The 23,525-nt window shown below is 37.2% G+C and overlaps 1 protein-coding gene across 20 annotated transcripts in view; it reads left to right on the top strand.

Annotated features, from left to right (window-relative positions):
- Kal1 (anosmin-1 Kallmann syndrome 1) overlaps nt 1-23,525 on the top strand; it is a 95,552-nt gene that overhangs the window by 13,959 nt on the left and 58,068 nt on the right. For 2 of the 20 annotated variants that reach the window (XM_073962451.1, XM_073962450.1), the window contains one exon: nt 3,424-3,630. The exons of 17 other annotated variants lie outside the window; for them this stretch is intronic. The gene's annotated coding sequence lies outside the window, so the exon portion shown is untranslated. The remainder of the gene's footprint in view (nt 1-3,423; nt 3,631-23,525) is intronic. One more of the 20 variants, XM_073962452.1, reaches the window with a different exon arrangement.

Below are 23,525 nucleotides of genomic sequence, written 5' to 3'. Positions count from 1 at the left end.
CTCTCGAACGGATCAACCGATTCGGTCCAAAATTTGGCTTTCGTAATATTTTGTCCAAACTTAGTTTAAGTTCGAAGTTGGGTTATATCGGTCCACTCCTTCCGGTACCTCCCCCACAAAAGTTCGAAAATGTTCGGGAAATTTGGTCGCACGAAAACTCTTGAAGGGAGCAACCGATGTACCAAACTTTGCACATCGTGAAATTTCTACCAGACTTAGATGAGGTTCCACTCAATCGGTCCACTACTTCAGGTACCTCCCACACAAAATTTCGGAAAAGTTCAGTTTAGGACCTGTTCACGAATCGCTTTGATTTTTGTTGTAGCAACTTGTATTCACTGCCACCCATATAACGGTATAAATTTAAACAGGGGCAAGTCCATACTTCCTGAGAAAATAGCCTGAAAGGTGCACAAAAACCCCTATGACACCGTGTGAGGTGGTTGAAGCTCAAAAAAACTCTCGAACGGATCTGCCGATTCGGTCCACAATTTGGTATTCGTAATATTTTGTGCAAACTTAGTTTAAGTTCTAAGATAAGCCATATCAGTCCACTCCTTCAGGTACCTCCCCCACAAAAGTTCAAAAATGTTCGGAAAAATTGTGCGATTTGGTCCATACTTTACACATCCTAAAATATCTACCAGATATCGATCAGGTTCGAATATGGACTATATTTGTCTACTCCTTCTGGTACCTCTCACACAAAATTTCGGATAAGTTCACTTTAAGACCTGCTCTCGAATCACTGTGATTTTTGTTGAAGCGATTTGCATTCGCTATCTCCATTACGACGGCAAACGTTTTTTCAGGGGCAAGTCCATATTTCTTGGGAAAACAGCCCGAAAGGTGTAAAAACCCCCTATGTCACCATATGTATGTGGCAGTCGGAGAGCACGATAACTCTCGAACTGTTCAACCGATTTGGTCTAACATTTGGTCTTCGTCATATTATATCCAAACTTAGTTTTATTGGGGAAATACCGGCCCATAACTTCCGGCACTTCTCCCCAATATTTAAAGAATGTCATTAAAATGCTAGGACGATATCACTTGAATGGGGCAACCAATTTGGTCCAAACTTTGGATCTCCTAATATTTTTTCAGAATTTAGTTTAACTTCTACAATGGCCCATATCGGTCCTCCCTAAAGGTACCTCCCCCACAAAAGTTCAACATTTGTGTCTTAGTGCAGTTAATTCCTAATCCACATTTTTGTCGGCAAGTTCAAATGTCCAAAAAGGGCCACAAAATTCTGAAGATACCTTAAATACATTCGATCTGTCCGTAGGTGAAAGTTTCACTTCACATTGGCTGAGGGTATATCTCTGTCGGCAAAGCCAACTGACACTTTTTTACTTGTTTTTACTTACTTTTTCTATCATCTGATCCATTTTCGGTCTATGGGGAATCCAAAGAATCCCAAGGTAAACGGACATGTTAAGCTATCCCTACCACATATTTACAGGTATATCAAACTTCGAACTCTTATGACCGAGTAAGGCTATCAAACGTGGTCTCATAGTCGAATTTATTCTCTTGGTCCGTCTGCAGGACTGGGTTGTTTAGGTAAAGATCTCATTGATGATGTATTTTCCATGTCTAAAGCCGAATTGCTGCGGTCCACGATGTTCACACAGTAAGGACGATAGTATCACTTACCTTACCTCATAACAGGTCCACATAATGTTCGTTTTCCATCATCAGATTTTCCATATGTTGGTAACCTCTTAAAGAGGTTGCTGGGGAAGTACCGACTTTTGCTACTTTATTCTTCCTTGATCTTGCACTTATGTTGGTCTGATGTGGACCAGGCGACAATACTTGGGAATACTTGGGGTATTAATGCGGAATCAGGATAAGATTACAACTGGGCTCGAACACCATTGGTATGTTGTTGCGAATCTTTGAATCTTATTTTCACTGAAAACTTATCCCTTTTTCCAAAAAATTCACATGACTACATGCAAGAAATTCCCTACCCAACCTACGTACTACTTGCTGTGTCGGCGGTGGCATAGTGCGGTGTGGTGGGCTCGTTGCGTGTCATTTAAAAATTGCATGTTTAATTGAAATCTATTTCTTTTTTTGTGTGATTTTTGATGTTGTTGGTGTTGTTGCGTTGAAGTTGGCGCTGTTGTTCGATGATGGTTGGCAGGCTTGCTGGCTGGCTGGCGTGTTGGCTGCGTTTCTTCTTCGTTCGACATGTTTGTATTTTTACAAGAAATTTCTTGTTTCTTTTGTAGAATGAAAGCAACAGCAATAACAACACCAACAGCGACAACGATGACAACTAAAAGAAAACTAAGCATAAACAGATGCATCATGCTGATGTTATTGTTGTGGCTGCTGCTGCTGCAACTGCCGTTGTTGCCACACATAGTTAATGACGACTATGTTAATGATGAAGATTGTTGCTGTTGTTGTTGCTCTGAACAGTTTTCCTTTTTTTAATTTGTTTTCGTTCACAAAAATATTTGCATTTTAAAACAAATTCCCCTCCACATTCCGTTGTTGTAATTCGTCCATCCATCTTGTTATCAAGCATTTGTTGTGATGATGACGACGCCACATTGCTTGCAACAAGCGCAGCAATGACAACAACAACAGCAACAAACTTTACAACCAATTGACTCTTTTTAAGCTGTTGTGTCCAATTGTCCACCACCAACTTCTCCGCACCACAGGATGATAAACAAATGGTGATGATGAATGATTGGAGCCCTTGTCGTTGTCATCGCCTTTACTTTTTTGGGCCTATACCAGTAGCAGGGGGGGGGGAGGGGGGGGGGGGGTGTGGGAGTAGCATTGAAGTTTGGGGGAGGCGTGTGATGAACGATTGGGTGGTGTTTTAAGTTTGTGCTTACACATGTAACACCTTGAAATATTCTTGGGAAACCTTACAAAAAAATACACACAAAAAACATATCATTTTGAGTCGCGCGCGCTCTTTCTCTGGCTCCAGCACCTCTCTTTTTCGCACTCGCATTTTGCTGGCACTCGCATCGCCTCCTCTATACTAGAAATAATTGCTGTGGGTATAATATTTGAAGTTGATCTACTCATCATAGTAGACATGTCTGTCGCCTGTCTGTGCAAATTATGATAGACTTACAAAACAAACAGACAAACGCACACACACATGTGTACTTGGCAGTGTCACGTAGACACTGACACACGCCTAGGCCCAGGCTGACAAAGGTGGAAATGTGTGCTAGTGGAAACAATCAACAACACTCACTCGTCCGTCGTAGTCTAAGAACATTTGACATTTTACACTACACGACACGACGACTATATTTAACTCTCGACGAGTATCACACAGAGAACAATCCGCCGCAACATTATCGCTGTCACTTAAGGCTGCCCTCCCAGCAAAGTGATATCTGGTGCGTCGGGTCTGAAATAGTTTTTTTCTTCAAGGAAACAGCAGCAACAACAACAACAAGAAAAATAATAACGGCAATCAATTTGTTAACGATAGTGTGAACCTGTCTGTCAGCGTTCAAATAAAGTTTATAAAATTGTTTTGATTGTTTCGATAACAGTGATTATCCTGCGGGTGTGTCAAGGACACAGGATAAAGGTGTAATAACGCAATAAACACTTTAATATCACAAGGAAATTAAGGTAAATATTGAATAAATTTTTTTGTTAATGTATAATAATGAAGGATATCCTGCAAAAAATTGAAAAATTGACAATTTTATTAAAGAAGTTATAAAGGAATTCAGGATAAAACCAATAAAAAATTGTTCAAAAGGAAATAAAAATAAAGATAATATAAGGATGTTGGCATATTACGCTTATCTAGATTTGTTTTATCATGAGCACATCTACACTTCTTGACATATTGGCCCACAAAGTCTTGCCGCCAATAACTAATTTCACTGATTACTACGAAAACTTTCGAATTTCATACCCAATTTCATCGAAACTTTGCTAATCGTTATATTTCTTTAAAAACATAGATCACGTTCAAAAATAAACTTTGTATATTGGACAGTCCCTTGCGCTCCCATCACAAATTTTTAATTCGGGGATAATTTTGAAATTTGTATCCATTGTGGTAAATTAAAATGATGTAATTTGTAAACCTTCAATCTTTAGACTAAGAAGAGTGTATACATAGTGTATATTCATACGATAATGGTTTCAGACCCCAAGTATGTTTGGACGAAATCTGTTTTAGACAATTTGGAGTCGATTTTGCAATGTCCGTCCATCTGTCTGTCTGTATGGCTGGTGCGCATGATAACTCTCGAACGGATGAGCCGATTCGGTACAAATTTTGGCTTTCGTAATATTTTGCCCAAACTTAGTTTAAGTTCGATGATGGGCTATATCGGTCCACTCCTTCCGGTACCTCCCCCACAAAAGTTCGAAAATGTTCGGAAAAATTGTGCGCACGATAACTCTTGAAGGGAACAACCGATTTGGTTCATACTGTGCCCATTGTGAAATGTATACCAGACTTAGATAAGGAAGGTTTCAATATGGACTCAATCGGTTCACTCCTTCGAGTAACTCCCACACAAAACTTCGGAAAAGTTCAGTTTAGGACCATCTCTCAAATCGCTTTGATTTTTGTTTTAGCAACTTGTGTTCACTGCCCCCCATACAACGGTAGAAGTTTCATCAGGGGCAAGTCCATACTTCCTGAGAAAATAGCCTGAATGTTGCAAAAACCCCTATGACACCGTGTGAGGTGGTTGGAGTGCAAGATAACTTTCGAACGGATCTGCCGATTCGATTCAAAATTTGGCCTTCGTAATATTTTATCAAAACATAGTTTAAATTCGAAGATGGGCTATATCGGTCCACTCCTTCAGGTACCTCCTCCACAAAACCTTAAAAATGTTCGGAAAAATTTTGCTCACGATAAATCTTGAAGGGAATGACCGATGTAATCCATACTTTGCACATCCTAATATATCTACCAGATGTAGATCAGCTTCGAATATGGACTATATTCGTCTACTCCTTCTGGTAACTGTCACACAAAATTTCGGATAATTTCACTTTAAGACCTGCTCTCGAATCACTTTGATTTTTATTGAAGCGATTTGCATTCGCTACCTTCATTACGACGGTAAAAGTTTTTCAGGGGCAAGTCCATTTTTCTTAAGAAAACAGCCCGAAAGGTGTAAAAAAACCCCTATGTCACCATATGTGGCGGTCGGAGAGCACGATAACTCTCGAACTGTTTCACCGATTTGGTCCAACATTTGGTCTTCGTCATATTATATCCAAGCTTAGTTTCTTGGACAATACCGGTCCACAACTTTCGGTACTTCTTTCCAATATTTAAAAAATGTCACTAAAATGCTAGGACGATGTCACTTGAATGGGGCAACCAATTCAACCAATCCAAACTTTGGATCTCCTAATATTTGATAAAAATTTAGTTTAACCTCTAAAATGGCCCATATCGGTCCTCCCTAAGGGTACCTGACCGTCTTAGTGCAGTAAATTCATAATCCACATTTTTGTCGGCAAGTTCAAATGTCCAAAAAGGGCCATAAAATTCTGAAGAGACCTTAAATACATTCGATCTGTCCGGAGGTGAAAGTTTCGCTTCACATTGGCTGAGGGCAAAGCCAACTAACACTTTTTTACTTGTTTTTTTATACATATTTTGAATTTTTTAACATGGAACCACAGTGCGTATGATTGTTATTGTAATATTTATAAGTAATAACAATCCTACGGACCGGGGCACAGTAGTCCCATTTGAAAATATTTATAATCGAACTATCGAGACGATAGACAAATAGAATAGACGGTAGACAAACAGATTTCAATGAAATTTGGAATGTTTGACTGAATTCAGTCTTGAAATAAATATGCCAAATTATTCGAAATCGGCTCAGACGGAAAACCTTTGAAGCCACCCGTATCTCAAAAAGTCAAAAATGGCGTAATGGAACACTTAAGCATTACACCGAAGATATGCCTAAAAGGAACTATGGGTCTATATCGCTTCCTTTAGCATGTTACATACAAATACACAAAGGCATAAACCTCTTACCACAGCGTGGTGAAGGGTATAAAAATACCTAGCGGTTCAAGCCATTGGCCAAAATAAAAATAAAAAAACTGAATGTCAAATTTTTGGTGCAACATCTGGGAACTCTGAGCGCTATGGAACCTTTAAAAAATATATTAGTTCTTGTTTCATTCGAACGCTCCAAAAGTCGGAACATTTAAGTAATATTTTTTGTAGTGAGTACAACATACAATTTACGTGCAAGTAAATATATTCAAAATATCGCGATACTAATATGTATTGCAAAATATTGTAAAGGATTTTGAAAGAGGAGGTCATAGCGTAATTTAAAAAAATAGTGTTTTAACGTGTTGTGGAATTCCAGTTAGCTACATGGTAGAACAATATAAGGTAACAGCAATACCCAGCTGACTGAACTGAGATGTAATGTTAGTGTCAAATTCCGTACGACATTTTATATATTTGTTTCATTTTCCATGTATACTAGGGATATTTTTTTCGAGAAAAATGTAACCTCATCCAAGTCCGAACGACGTGCCGCACACTAAAACACCACTTACAGAGGCGGTACAACATTTGTTAATATGGGTGATATTTTGTTGAAACAGCTTGTCCTTTTTCAATGAATTTCCAGCGATCAAAAACATTTTTGCAAGAATTCTGCTTTCTGCGAGAAATGATCAATTTAGTGGATTGATATGGAAACATTCAAATTGAAAATGTAACGAATTTTCATTGATGTTTTTCAAAATATTTAATGAAATGTGAAAAAATATTATTTTTTTTTTTAAATTCTAATAATTTATAGACATTTCCTTCTTTTGTTTACATATACGGACGACACTAAAATTACAAACAAAAAAAGTATCAGTCGGCTTTGCCGACAGAGATATACCCTCAGCCTGTGCAAATTGAAACACTTTTTTTCACAAAAACCTTATGTATTTAGGGGGCTTCAAAATTTTGGTCGTATGAACCGACAAAAATGTTGATTAGGATTAAAGTTCAAAAAATTTGCGGAAAAGGTACTTAAAGGAATGGACCGACATAGACCATGGGTTTGCCATAGGGGGTTTTTACACCCTTCGGGCTGTTTTCTCAAGAAGTATGGACTTGCCCCTGAAACAACTTTTACCATCGTAATTGAGGCAGCAAATGTAAGTTGCTTCAAAAAAAATCAAAGTGATTCGAGAGCAGGTCTTAAAGTGAACTTATCCAAAATTATGTGTGGGATGTACGGGATGGAGTGGACAAATATAGTCCATATTCGAACCTGATCTATATCTGGTAGATATTATCACTCCCATCAAGAGTTATCGTGCGCACAATTTTTCAGAATATTTTTGAACTTTTGTGGGGTAGGTACCTGAAGGAGTGGACCGATATGGCTTATCTACGAACTTAAACTATGTTTGGAAACAATATTACGAAGGCCAAATTTTGGCCGGAATCGGCATTCCGTTCGCAAATGCGCTTCCGCCCATAAACATGGTGTCATAGGGTTTGTTTTTCAACTTTCAGGCTATTTTTTCAGGAAGTATGGACTTGCCCCTGAGGAAACTTGTACCTTCGTATAGGGGACAGTGAATACAAGATGTTACAACAAAAACCAAGGCGATTCGAGAGCAGGTCCTAAAATGAACATTTCCGAAATTTTGTGTGGGAGGTACTCGAAGGAGTTTACCGATTGAGTCCATATTGGAACCTCATCTAAGTCTGATAGAAATCTCATAATGTGAAAAGTATGGACCAAATCGGTTACTTCCTTAAAGAGTTATCGTACGCACAAATTTTCCGAACATTTTCGAACTTTTGAGGGGGAGGTACCGGAAGGAGTGGACCGATATAATCCATCTTTGAACTTGAACTAAGTTTGGACAAAATATTACGAAAGCCAAATTTTGGACCGAATCGGCAGATCCGTTCGAGAGTTATCTTGCGCTCCAACCACTACACACGGTGTCATAGGGTAACTTTCAGGCTATTTTCTCAGGAAGTATGGACTTGCCCCTAATGAAACTTACAGCGTCGTATAGAGGACAGCGATTTCAACTTGCGTAAACAAAAATCAAAGCGATTCGAGACCAGGTCCTAAACTGAACTTTTCCGAAATTTTGTGTGGGAGGTACCAGAAGGAGTGGACCGATTGAGTCGATATTGGAACCTCATCTAAGTTTAGTAGAAATTGCACGATGTGCAAAGTATGGACCAAATCGGTTATTCCCTACAAGAGTTATCGTGCGCACAAGTTTTGCGACAATTTTGAACATTTGTGGGGGAGGTACCTGAAGGAGTGGACCTATATGGCCCATCTTCGAACTTAAATCGAATCTGGAAAAAATATTTCGATACCCAAAATTTGATCCGAATCGATTGATCCGTTCGAGAGTAATCGTGCGCACCAGCCAGACAGACCGACCGACAGACAGACAGACGGACATTGCTAGATCTACTCAAAATTGTCTAAAACGGATATCGTACATACTTGGGGTCTAAAACCATTATTTCTATGAGGCACATTTTTGGTCGTATCAAAGTGTAAATACCCTCTTTAGCCTAAAGACTGAGGGTATAAAGACAATTTTCTATGTGGTTGTTGTTGTTTTCTTAGTGTACTGTTTAATGCCAATCCGATCTTATACATTAATTTGACCTCAGATTTTAGTCATGATGCCCACCAGTGCTCAGCTCGGAAATAATTTTCCAATGGGTTTAAGATTATCCAGTATTAATATAAGATGCCATCTAATGGTGAGTTGCAGACTGTAGCTATAGATATATGTATTCGGGTATAACTCTGCTATCTGATCACGAACATTACCATAATTGGCATCAAGATTTCTTCTTCCAAATATGATTTACGTGGGTGTTACGAGTCTTCCAGGAAGAACGCTATAGGATGTTTTGAAAATTGTTTTGTTTGTATTCGGGTATAACTCTGTTATCTGATCACGAACATTACCATAATTGGCATCAAAGTCAAGATTTCTTCTTCCAAATATGACTTACGTGGGTGTTACGAGTCTTCCAGGAAGAACGCTATAGGATGTTTTTAAGATTGTTTTGTTTCCCCATGTTTATTCTTGCATCTTAAGATAAGCGGTACTTTTGTTCATGACATTTTGTATTAAACGCATAAAACAATACTTACCGTGGTATTTACCACAGTACATACTCAGGAAATGTAAGTCAACATTACACTGAGGGATTCGCCATTGCAGAAAATATTGCCGCAGTGCGTATGATTGTTTATATAATATTTATAATTAATAACAATCGTACGTACCGGGGTACAGTGGTTCCATTTGAAAATATTTAATATAAAAAATAATGTACAACATGTACAAATAATGTACAAGAATTGCAACATCATTCGGCCAGATTATGAAAGAGGACCGAAAAAAGAAGACACGTGTATCGGCGTTTTGAAAGTTTACGTTGAGAAGTAACCTAAATAGGCGTGGCAAGTTCCGTCCATTTCTACAGGTTTTGAAATATTCGACATCAGATTCCTTGAAATTCTTGCATTTTAGGTATAAAGTGTCATTGCCAATATTACTGACAAGAATGCGGAGTATCTTTTTATAAAAAAATAACCCTCATGCGAGTCACTAAAAGGGGTCTTTTTGGTCCCTTTTTTCTAAAACGTTTAAAAATAGTTTAGATCGAACATTGCAAACATTTACATATGAAGAATTCCAAGTGAAATCGGACAGAGAAAAGTAGAGTAGATTTTGATTTCCTTTATTTTTTGTTGTGTTGATGCTGTTCCTTAACGAAATAATTCATTTTGTTTCAGCTTTTTTGTTTAATAGTTATTACAGGGATATTGAATTTTGAAAAAAAAATAATTTAAATTCTACTCACCCAAATTTGTGTGGTAGAAAATAGTAGAAGATATCGTCGTTCAACGCCATTTTTGTTTAAAGGGAAGTGCAAGTTTTGCTACTTTTCGGAGTACGAGAACGGGTTTCTGCAATAATAACAATATTCAAATAAAAACTCATAACTTCTTTAATAGTGATATTGTATAATAATAGAGGGTCACTAAAAACCTTCTGGCCCAGGCAACACACAGACTCACCATGCGTCATTTGACATTTTTTTTTTAAGTTTTACAGTTTTTAGCCTAACTAGGCGTTTACACCAGACAGTTTGTCTTCAAATACAACTCTGATTTACTAACACATACATATATTTGTCGTTTGTCTCCGAGCTGTCCATCATTTTTATACCCTCAGCCTTTAGGCTAAGGAGGGCATATACACTTTGATACGATGAAAATGTGCCTCATCGAAATAATGGTTTTAGACCCCAAGTATGTTTGGATGAAATGTGTTTCAAACAATTTGGAGTCGATCTAGCCATGTCCGTCCGTCTGTCTGTCTGTCTATCTGTCCTGCTGGCTGGAGCGCACGATAACTCTCGAACGGATGGACCGATTCGGTTCAAATTTTGGCTTTCGTAATATTTTGCCCAAACTTAGTTTAAGTTCGAAGATGGGCTATATCGGTCCACTCCTGCCGGTACCTCCCCCACAAAAGTTCGGAAAATTTGTGCGCACGATAACTCTTGAAGGGAGTAACCGATTTGGTCCATACTTTGCCCATCGTAAAATGTGTATCAGACTTAGACACTGTTTCAATATAGACTCAATCGACTCACTCCTTCGGGTACCTCCCACACGACATTTTGGAAAAGTTCAGTTTAGGGCCATCTCTCGAATCGCTTTGATTTTTGTTTACGCAAGTTGAAATCGCTGTCCTCTATACGACGCTGTAAGTTTCATTAGGGGCAAGTCCATACTTCCTGAGAAAACAGCCTGAAAGTTACAAAAAACCCTCTGACACCGTGTGTAGTGGTTGGAGCGCAAGATAACTCTTGAACGGATCAACCGATTCGATCCAAAATTTGGCTTTCGTAATATTTTGTCCAAACTTAGTTCAAGTTCAACGATGGATTATATCGGTACACTCCTTCCGGTACCTCCCCCACAAAAGTTCGAAAATGTTCGGAAAGTTTGTGCGTACGATAACTCTTGAAGGAAGTAACCGATTTGGTCCATACTTTGCACATTATGAAATTTCTACCAGACTTAGATGAGGTTCCAATATGGACTCAATCGATAAACTCCTTCGAGTACCTCCCACACAAAATTTCGGAAAAGTTCAGTTTAGGACCTGCTTCCGAATCGCCTTGGTTTTTGTTGTTATATCTTGTATTCACTGTCCCCTATACGAAGGTACAAGTTTCCTCAGGGGCAAGTCCATACTTCCTGAAAAAATAGCCTGAATGTTGAAAAACAAATCCTATGACACCATGTTTATGGGTGGAAGCGCAAGATAATTCTCGAACAGAAATGCCGATTCCGGCCAAAGTTTGGCCTTCGTAATATTGTTTCCGAACTTAGTTTAAGTTCGTAGATAAGCCATATCGGTTCACTCCTTCAGGTACCTACCCCACAAAAGTTCAAAAATATTCGGAAAATTGTGCGCACGATAACTCTTGATGGGAGTGACCGATTTGGTCCATACTTTACATATTCTCATAATATCTACCAGATATAGATCAGGTTCCATGCCGTACATCCCACACACAATTTTGGATAAGTTCACTTTAAGACCTGCTATTGAATCACTTTGATTTTTGTTGAAGCAACTTACATTCGCTGCCTCAATTACGATGGTAAAAGTTGTTTCAGGGGCAAGTCCATACTTCTTGAGAAAACAGCCCGAAGGGTGTAAAAACGGTCTATGGCACACCCATGGTCTATGTCGATCCATTCCTTTAAGTACCTTTTCCGCAACATTTTTGAACTTTAATCCTAATCAATATTTTTGTCGGTTCATGCGACCAAAATTTTGAAACCCACTAAATACATAAGTTTTTTGTGAAAAAAGTGTTTCAATTTGCAAAGGCTGAGGGTATATCTCTGTCGGCAAAGCAGACTGATACTTTTTTACTTGTTTCAAAGACAGTCGGATTAACAATTTTTTGAAAAAGAAGTGAGATGATAATTCAAATGTGCTGTAAACAAAAGAAAATGTACAAAAACAAAATAAGAGAACGAAAAACGAAAAGAAATCGATGATTTTCATTCATAATTTTACAACTGTTTTTGCAGTTGTCTGGACGCATACGTCATACTGTCAAGTTTTGGGATTTTGACAATTTTTTTTTTTTTTATACCCTCAGCCTTTAGGCTATGAAGGGTATATACACTTTCATACGGGCAAAATGTGCCTCATCGAAATAATGGTTTTAGACCCCAAGTATGTTTGGACGAAATGTGTTTCAGACAATTTGGAGTCGATTGAGCAATGTCCGTCCGTCTGTCTGTCTGTCTGGCTGGCTGGAGCGCACGATAACTCTCGAACGGATGAACCGATTCGGTTCAAATTTTGGCTCTCGTAATATTTTGCCCAAACTTAGTTTAAGTTCGAAGATGAGCTATATCGGTCCACTCCTTCCGGTACCTCCCCCACAAAAGTTCGAAAATGTTCGGAAAATTTGTGCGCACGATAACTCTTGAAGGGAGCAACCGATATGGTCCATACTTTGCCCATCGTGGAGCGTGTACCAGACTTAGATCAGGTTTTAATATGGACTCAATTGGTCCACTCCGTCGGGTACCTCCCACACAAAAATTTGGAAAAGTTCAGTTTAGGACCATCTCTCGAATCGCTTTGATTTTTGCTTTAGCAACTTGTATTCACTGCCCTCCATACGACGGTATAAATTTTATCAGGGGCAAGTCCATACTTCCTGAGAAAATAGCCTGAAAGTTGCAAAAAAACCCTATGACACCGTGTGAGGAGGTTGGAGGGCAAAATAACTCTCGAACAGGTCTGCCGATTCGGTCCAAACTTTGGTCTTAGTAATATTTTGTTCAAACATAGTTTAAGTTCGAAGATAAGCCATATCGGTCCACTCCTTCAGGTACCTCCCCCACAAAAGTTCAAAAATGTTCGGTGAAATTGTGCGTACGATAACTCTTGAAGAGAGTGACCGAATTGGACCATACTTTACACATCTTAATATATCTACCAGATATAGATCAGGTTCAAATATGGACTATATTTGTCCACTCCATCCGGTACCTCACGTTCACTTTAAGACCTGCTTTCGAATCACTTTGATTTTTGTTGAAGCAATTTGCATTCGCTGCCTCAATTGCCATGGTAAAAGTTGTTTCAGGGGCAAGTCCATACTTCTTGAGCAAACATCCCTGAAGTTGTAAAAAACCCCTATGGTACCATATGTAGTGGCTGGAGATCCATTCTTTTTAGTATCTCCTCCGCAAAACTTTTGATCTCTAATCCTAATCAACATTTTTGTCAGTTCAAACGCCCAAAATTCCCTAAATACATGCGTTTTTTTGGGAAAAAATTGTTTCAATATACACAGGCTGAGGGTATATCTCTGTCGGCCAAGCCGACTGATACTTTTTTACTTGTTTTATTTGTTTATTATTACGACTGAGTTCATAAACTCATCAAACAATATGTCTTTATTTTACAATTCTTGGTTAGAATAATTGTTAGGAATGTTGTGAGTTAGTAATTCAGTAATTACACTCTAAAGAATATAGCAGAAAAAAAAACTTAAATGACTAAATCCATAGGAGATGTTCTTCTAAGTCTTCTGCCGTTTATGTTGATGTGATCGTGATATATGTTTGACATATCAGTATTTGTATGTTGACGAAGTTTGATAGCATACGCCTGTGCTTGTAATCTTATCTCATCTTTGACTAAGTTCATACGAAGATCTCTGTGAATATCAGAGTTTCGTACGTACCATGGGGCTTTTACTATATAACGTATAATTTTATTTTGTAATTTTTGAATCTTTTCGATTTCGGGTTGACTTGCACATCCCCATAATTGAATACCATATGTCCATATGGGTTTTATTACTTGGTTGTATACAAGCAGTTTATTTGTTATGGTAACTTCTGAATTAGCTGAGAAAAGCCATTTTAGTTGGTTTGATTTCAGTTTTACTTCATCCACTTTTTTCTTCACGTGCTCTTTCCACTTGATTTTTGAATCAAGGGTCATTCCTAGATATTTTGCTGTATTAGCATATGGAATTTTTATGTTATTGATAAATAGAGGTGGTGTACGTGGGTTATTTTTATTGGTGAAAAACATATGTACTGATTTACATTCATTTAGTTTTAACCTCCACTTTTTAGTCCATGTTACTACGTTAAGGAGCGAAGATTTAAGTTTATCTGTGGCAATTTCCTCTGTTTTTCCGCTAGCCAGTATTGCAGTATCATCTGCAAATGTTCCGATGGTCGATTCTGGTGATGTTGGCATATCGCAAGTGAATATAAGATACAAAAGTGGTCCAAGGACACTTCCTTGAGGAACCCCTGCATTTATTGGTTTCAATGAAGAGTACTCTTGTTCCACTTTAACTCGAAAAAATCGGTCTTTCAAGTATGATTTTAGAATTTCAAACATTTCAGTTGGTAAATATTTGTGCAGCTTGAATAGCAGCCCTTTATGCCATACCTTATCAAATGCTTGACTTACATCCAGAAAAACAGCAGATGCTATTTCTTTTTTCTCTATAGCCTTTTGTGCAGTATTGATAATTCTGTGCACTTGTTCGATTGTTGAATGTTTTTCTCCAAAACCAAATTGATGTGGTGGAATTAAGGTTCTAATCTCAGCTATTTTCTTGAGTCTGGAAGCAAGAAGTTTCTCAAATATTTTGGACATTATTGGTAGCAATGAAATTGGCCTGTAAGATTTCAATTCATTAGATGGTTTGCCAGGTTTTTCTACAACTATTATTTCTGCAACTTTCCATTGCAATGGCACATATCTCAGCCTGAAACATGCATTTATAATGTATAGAAATTTCCTCATAGCCTTCTCTGTAAATTTCTTGACTACCTTCGTTGTAATTAGGTCGTATCCAGGAGCCTTTTTAGTCGGAAGATCTTTTTGTATTATCGATTTCAGTTCATTGAGTGTTACTATTTTCAATGGATTTGGATCTATTTTATTGACAATTGTGGCGTTTTCTTCTGATGTTTGCATAGGCAATGGACTGAATATGTTTTCAAAGTACGTACCAAAAAGTTCAGCTTTGTCTTGATCTGTTCTGATCCAATTTCCCTGAAGGTTTCTGATTGGAGGTATTTTTGGCTTCACTTGATTTATATGTTTAGTTGCTCTCCATAAACTATAATTAGTTTCTTTTGATGCAGAGAGATTCTTGAGATAATCAGACATATTCTTATTATCTTCTTTTTTCATTAATCTCTTGAGATCTGTTGTTAATTGATTAAGTCTTCTTTTGTTTTCTACAGTTCGGTTTTGTTGCCAAATTTTCCTGGCTTTGCGTTTAGACAAAATTAGGTCTCTTACTGCTTTAGGATAGTTCTTTGAGGTAGCCATTTGTGACGTGTTTCCCGGAGTGCAATGAATACATGAACTCAACTGTCCTGTCATTTGTAAACGCAGGGTAGGCGTACTCAGGACAGTTTAACATACAATGTGTTGTTTACAGTTTTGGTCGTAAATTCAAATAAAAATATTTTTATTGTCCTTTTTCTTCCACACTCCTATTTTTTTGAACAAAAAATTTTAAGGCGATTTATAATGTTGGTGTAAACAGTAAATAATTTAAAAGAAAATGCCATATTTCTGTCAACGAATTAACAGTTGGGATGTTAACAATGTTAAACAAATATAAAATAAGTCAAAATGGAGATGTGTAACCATGTTGATTTGACAATTTCCTCGTGGTGTATGGGCACTCCTATTATTTTGAACACAGCTGCATATCTGCTTACAGTGACTTCAAAAATTGTCCATAATTCTGATTAATTACAATTCTAAAGTCACTTTGTGTGTGAAGTTTTTCAGCGAATCATCTTATAATTAAGATTTAATGTAATCTTATGTGAAAATGCATCACGTTATGATACAGGGATATGAGGTTGCCAAAAGTCATAAACCTATTGTCCCCCCTACCACCAGTATTTATAAAGATTGTTGTTCCAGGATGCGTATGCTTAATATGTTTGTATCTAATACAATTAATGTTAATCATACGCCTCAGTATATGAGTAAGTATTTTAAAAACATTGAGTTTTATGGCCTGTTTCACTAAGACGATTCGAAAACAAATTCGTTCGGCTTACTACCAAACTTCTGTTTTTTGAAAAATTTTTGATTCATTGTGTTTTCAATCAAATAATTTTTCTTCTACAACAATAGGAGTTTGGTATCTATTCGAACGAATTTGAATTCGAATCGTCTTAGAGAAACAGGCCATTAAACACATTTCAAACTAATCCAAAATAATTCATTGTAAATATGAATTTTTTTGAAAAGAAAATTCTTCAAATAATATAAATATTTATTGTTGTCTTATTAGGACGGAGGTCATTATTGATCAAAGTTTTTAATATTTTGACATTTTAATCGTTTAATGGTTTATGATTTAGTTCAGCTCATCACGCATATTGAATGTGAATGGCTAGAAGACAAAGGCTGATTTTGATAACTTCTATTTATACAGCCATTATTACAAATTTGCAGATATGTAGTGCGATTCTCTAACTAATTTTTTGAGTTACCGACAATTGTCGGTAAAATTAAAATGCTTATAATTTCGGTAATTACCGATATTTTTTGCTAAAAGTTCTGCCGATAGCAACAGTGTTGTCAACTTTTATTTGATATTTTCATTCATAATTTTGCGTTTTAATTTTACCGATTTTTGTCGGTAACTCAAAAAATCGCACCTATGAAGTATTTTTGAAGCCTTTTTATACCCTCCACCATAGTATGGAGGGTATATTAAGTTTGTTTTCCCGTTTGTAACGCATTTAATTAGTCATTTGCGACCTTATAAAGTATATATATATATATATATATATATAATATATCAGGGTAAAATTCTGAGTCGATCTGTGCATGTTCGTCCGTCTGTGGTAATCACTCCAGCATCTACAAACAATGGAGATAGGACGCTGAAATTTAGGGAAGATGCGTATTTTGTTTGCAGGCAGGTCAAGTTCGATGATGGGCTATATCGGTCCACGTTTTGGTATAGCCCCCATATAACGGTACCACCCGATTTCAAGTATTTTGACGTTTTTAGTCACATTTTCAAACAGAATTAGCTTTAATTTGACATTTAGGGTTCATAGTGATCAACCAACTTATACGCTAAAAAATTATGGACATAGGTCCATGTTTCGGCATAGCCCCCATATAACGGTACCTCTCGATTTTCGGTATTTTGAGAATTTTAGCTACAATTTTTAACCGAACTATCTATAATCTGACATTTGAGATTCTCAGTGGTTACGAAACTTCTCCACCAAAAATCGTCAACATAGGTCCATGTTTTGGTATAGCCCCCATATAACGGTACCTCCCGATTTTCGGTATTTTGAGGATTTTAGCTGCAATTTATAACCGAACTAGTTGTAAATTGACATTTGGGGGTTCTCAGTAGCCACAAAACTTCCCCACCAAAAATCGTCAACATAGGTCCAAGTTTTGATATAGCCCCAAATATAACGGTACCTCCCGATTTTCGGTATTTTGAGAATTTTAGCTACAATTTGTAACCGAACTAGCTGTAATTTGACGTTTGAGGTTCTCAGTGGTCACGAAACTTCTCCACCGAACATCGCCAACATAGGTCCAGGGTTTTGTATAGCCCCCATATAACGGTACCTCCCGATTTTCGGTATTTTGAGAATTTTAGCTACAATTTTTAACCGAACTAGCTGTAATTTGACGTTTGAGGTTCTCAGTGGTCACGAAACTTCTCCACAGAACATCGCCAACATAGGTCCATGGCCCCCATATAACGGTACCTCCCGATTTTCGGTATTTTGAGAATTTTAGCTACAATTTTGACCCGAACTAGCTGTAAATTGACATTTGAGGTTCTCAGTGGTCACGAAACTTCTCCACCGAACATCGCCAACATAGGTCCATGGTTTTGTATAGCCCCCATATAACGGTACCTCCCGATTTTCGGTATTTTGAGAATTTTAGCTACAATTTTCACCCGAACTAGCTGTAAATTGACATTTGAGGTTCTCAGTGGTCATCAAACTTCTCCACCGAACATCTCCAACATAGGTCCATGGTTTTGTATAGCCCCCATATAACGGTACCTCCCGATTTTCGGTATTGTGAGAATTTTACCTACAATTTTCACCCAAACTAGCTGTAAATTGACATTTGAGGTTCTCAGTGGTCACGAAACTTCTCCACCGAACATCGCCAACATAGGTCCATGGTTTTGTATAGCCCCCATATAACGGTACCTCCCGATTTTCGGTATTTTGAGCATTTTAGCTACAATTTTCACTCGAACTAGCTGTAAATTGACATTTGGGGTTTTCAGTGGTCATCAAACTTCTTCACCGAACATCGCCAACATAGGTCCATGTTTTGGTATAGCCCCCATATAACGGTACCTCCCGATTTTTGAGAATTTTAGCAACAATTTTTAATCGAACTAGCTATAATTTGACATTTAAATTTTCAGTGATCACGAAACTTCTTCACTAAAATTCGTCAACATAGGTTCATCTTTTCGTATAGCCCTATATGAAGCGTTCAGAGCACACTTCGACTAACTCCATAAAACAAAAAGTTGAGAAAAGCAATGATGAAATGTGTATTGTTTTTTAAAATTCCCCTGATAATATGGATTCAAATATATAATGTAGAATGCATAATAGCAGGTATAGCTTTCATCTAACGGTATATAAAATAAAATAAAAACAATAGTCAACAAACAATCGTTAATAATGTTGTGGTAATGGTGGAGTTAATCGAAGTGTGCACTGAAAAAAGTAATAAAGTTAGGTTTTGAATTTTTTTATTAACGAAAAACTTAGTTTTATACACATATATTACAGGTTTCACATAAAAATTAATGTTGGCAGTTCGGTTATAAAACAATATTTGTAATTAATTCATGTTAGCTTTATGTTAGCGTCATTCTTCATGGCTAGGTTTACGACGTTTTCGACGTATGTAATATACGTCAAAAATGTATGTTATATACGTCATAATTTTCTAAAGGCCATCTATGGTTTCAACAAAAGCCGAAAGAGTATTGCATGTACACGTTGCGAGCAGAGCTACATTTGAATGTGGAGTTAATCGAAGTGTGCACTGAAAAAAAATGCATATTATTCAGTGGTCAATAAAAACTTGTTATTTAAAGGTGCTCATCTTTATTATTCAGGAAAGATATTATAATCATAAATAGATATGGCGATATCAAAGGCTTTGACACTAAAATCTCAAATTTTTCAAAAAGTGGAGTTAGTCGAAGTGTGCACTGAGCGGCTCATATAACGGTTCCTCCCGATTTTCGGCATTTTGAGGGTCTACATTTTTTGATGGAACTACGCTCAATTAAATTTGACTTTTGAGGTTCTCTGCAGTTACAAAACTTTTCCACCAACAATTAGGTGGTACCTTTCACCTGACTGAACACATTTTTTATATTAGATTTGATAATTAAGACAATTGGATAGTGGATAGAAGATAATCCATGGTCGAAAATTTTTTCCACCTAAAATTGTGAAATGACACTAATTATTCCATTTTAATTAAGACTATTTTATGGTGGAGGGCCCGGCCGAACTTAAAGACTTTTTACTTGTTTTTTTTTTCGAAAAATTTAATTTTTTTAAATTAAAAAAATACTCCTTGGGCTTTCATAAAAACTCATATAACTCTTATAAAAACTGTCCATGTCCAATGTCCATGAAAAAACAAAAACTTGTACACATGTAATTTCAAAAAATTTAAAGAGGTGTTAAACAGAAGGAGCGGGACTGGTACAAAAGTGGCCTGAAAGAGGACACTCTCGGCCATCATTCTGTGGAAACGGAACATGGTTCCAAACTGTTCCTTGAAGGTACTAGTCTACCAAAATTGGAATTACACTAAAATTTAGTACCTGAAGAAAAATTAAATTGCTCACTTCGTGTAAATGCTACGGTAATTTATTGAAACGGTTCTTAAAGACAACAATCCTACCTAACTAACAAAAAAGAACGAATATAATATCTGTTATAATTTTCGAGAAACAGCTATTTTTTTATCCAGAAATTTGCAAAAATGACGAAAAAATGTTCGTATTTAGGAGCACGTACGCCCACACCTTCTAATATTTTGACATAATTTTGTGGTTTCCATAGTTTCAATATATTTACTATTGAATCCCATATAGAAATTGACAATCGGTGACCACAAAAAATTGGGGCTTTGGCCAAAAAAATCGATTCCTGAGCCACTGTGTGTCGGCCACCAAAACATGTTGTTGTGTTAACTGTAATGAAGTATTTAAAAAATCAATACTTTGGAGTCCAATATAAAGGAAGCTTTACAACAGCACTCAAACCGATAGTCGGACTTTCAATAGTTTACACCTCCATTCTACATTTAAAATAAAATCAAAAGCACTTGTAAATATGAACCTTTTTGAAAATAATTTAAATCGCAATGTCTAGGTAACCACTGTGCAACATATTGTTAGTGAGTAACGCTAGTAAACATGATGATTTGCAGAATGTCAGCTGCTTTGTATAGACCCCATGCAGTGACACACAACGAATACAAAGTTTTCATTTAAAAACAAACCCAAGAAACACGGAAATCAGCCCCCTTACTTAGTTTAAAAGACTTATTAATACCAGCCAATTAGTATGTCATTCGTTTGAAATTTCTTACATCTTCATATTTGTTCACTTGTGTTAAGTTTCACAGTATCTCCTTAAAACATACACAATGTATTGATATTAAAAAAATAAAACTACTTCTCATGTACCACTGTAATCCAACACCCTTACAATGTAAGAAAGAGTATCTCTTGGGCGACAACAGCAACTTAAGTTCGAGATGTGACAATTTATTTACGCCCAAAATATTCGAAAAATCTTCATTAAAATCGTAATGATTGTCATCATCATTCATATCAAAATACAAACACACACACACACAAACAAGTGAACATACTCATACACACACACATTCCACAACAGCTTAAGAAATAAAACGTTTATGCCGCCTGAATTGTGGCAAACAAGAACAACAACAATAGCAATAGCAACACCAACAAATAATGCATAACGAGAATGCAAAAAAAAGAAAATAAAAAACAAATGAAAAACCAACAGCAACAACAAAAGCAAAAATATAGATATTCACAATATTTGGTTCGTGGTCGTGATCGTGACCCGCATTAAAAGACGCGTGCACGCAATTTTATAGCTTGTGGCGTTCGTTGCTTGCTGGTGGTGATGCTGTTCAACAGCCAACAGCAGCAGCAACAACGGCTTTGTTTCCATTGCCACACTTTATGCCATCATTGCGATCACTTTACGCTCTTTTCTTAGTTGAACAGAAAAACAGAAAAAAACGAGCGCACACACACGCACGCACTCACACTTAAAAACCACAACACATGAAATATGCCCAACCACAAAATCTACCAATAAGAACAACAATCACAACAAAAAAAGTGTAAACAGAAAACAGCAACAAAGCTGGCAATAGCAACACCACCAAATAACGCAACGAACGCCACAACAAGGCAGCCGGTAATGAGAAACGTATCAACGCTTCACATCACAGCAGCATCGCATCGGATCTCATCGTCATTTATTTTTTTTCGGTTTTCATCAGGAACAACATCTACGTTTCGAGGATGGATGCATGCATTGTCGCCGTCACAGTCATTGTCATCTTTTTTGTCATCGTTTTGCAAAATACTAAAGAAAAGAGGCATAAAAACTGGTAGGGTTGCCATGTGCGTCTGTGTAGTGGTATTGATGTTAGTGGTATGATTGGTATCAATTAGAAAGGTCGCGGACTTATTTTCGTTTCTACCTCATCTTCAATGGATGTAGACCTTGTCACAAGAAAAGCTAGCTCATGCCGCTCCCCATTGCTATAGTTTTCAACACGATCCGATAAGTGGGCTTAAAATTAGATTAAAACCCAAAGTGTTGAGCTTCATCGGAAGATGTTAGTACCTGAAGGAATGGTCTAAAACCCATCCATATTGGAAAATAAGCCCACGAGGCACGATAACTATCCCTTTCTAGTTATAGTGCCAACCAGAATTTTAGTAGGCCACCATAGTATTTTTTAGAAGTTTATTTTACTCATATGATGTTTGGTATATCAAATGGGCTATATCGGTCCACGTTTTGATATAGCCCCTATATAACGGTACCTCCCCATTTTCGGTATTTTAGTCTTGGTTGGGTGTATAAAACATTCCCCCAGAAATTTATCGTTATAGGTCCACGCCTTCATAGAGCCCCCATAGGACGGTACCTCATGACTTTCGGTTTATTGATTATTGTGGCTTCAATATTCCTCCGCACTGGCTGACATTTGGTATTTAGTCTCCGTTAGGGGTATTCAACTTTCCATATAGTCCCCATAGAACGGTACCTCCCGATTTTCGGTATTTTGAAGGTGGTGGCCACAATAACCCATCGAAATGGCTGACATTTGGTATTTAGTCTCTGTTAGGGGTATTCAACTTTCCCCTGATTGGTCTATGAATGGCCGTGTCAAGTAGTCATTTTAGTTGGTCGGATTTTTTTGAAACTCTTGGGTCATTATGTCAGGAAGCATTGTATTCAGATTCACCTTTGATGAAAATAAAAAAAGATTCCTTGAACAGCCCTTCAACTGCACTTGGCGAAAATGTTGAACTATTTTGCTGGAGGTAGCGGAAGGAGTTGTCCGATAAAATCTTTGAAGTTGATTTAAGTTTGGTTCGCAAAGGTTGGACTAATATGTCACACCCTTCGAGTGTTCTCGTGTTCTTCAGTCATTATAGTTGGTCCAAATACCAAATCACAATTGCGAAAATAATGACAACCCTCGTTGAGATTGTCACATTGCTTGTTTGTTGTTGCTATTGCCATATTTTGCGTGTTAGTGCGGTTGTTTGTTTTGTTGTTGTTGCTGCTGTTTGTTAGCTGCTACAAATGATACAGCCGTAGAAAGAAACACACATTTAAGTGAATATCGTGAATATCGAGTGAGTGTTTCATTGCCGTTGTCTGTCGTTGCCTGAGTTTTCGTTTTAGTGCGTTTTGCTTATTGATACTCTGCTGGTTCTGGTAGTGTTGTTGGTGACGTTGTTGTTGTTCTTGTTGTCGTTGTTGCTTCTTTATTTTCGTGCTGAAGTGTTAATCGATTCGCATACATTTTTTGCGTGTAAAGAGACAGATTAATGTTACACAGCAGCTACCCCAGGCAGGCAGGCAGCAACAGCATCACCACAGGCATTGGCACCGGCACTTGGCTCCGTATGACAATAAATATGTTACAATATTTTTTTCTTTGTGTGGACTGTGGTTAAAGGGAATAAAATTGGGGAATTTTATATTAAATAAAAAATAAGAATATAAAGTTTGGACGGTAGTGGAGTTCTGTAACACTTTTTAATTATAATTGTAGGTGTTTCTTAGGGATGT

The sequence above is a fragment of the Musca autumnalis genome, unplaced genomic scaffold, assembly GCF_047663935.1.
Source record: "Musca autumnalis isolate F117 unplaced genomic scaffold, ASM4766393v1 scaffold_1, whole genome shotgun sequence".
Classification (NCBI taxonomy): Eukaryota; Metazoa; Arthropoda; class Insecta; order Diptera; family Muscidae; genus Musca; species Musca autumnalis.
Note: the sequence above shows the minus strand (reverse complement) of the source record. Positions and strands in the feature narration are given on the sequence as shown.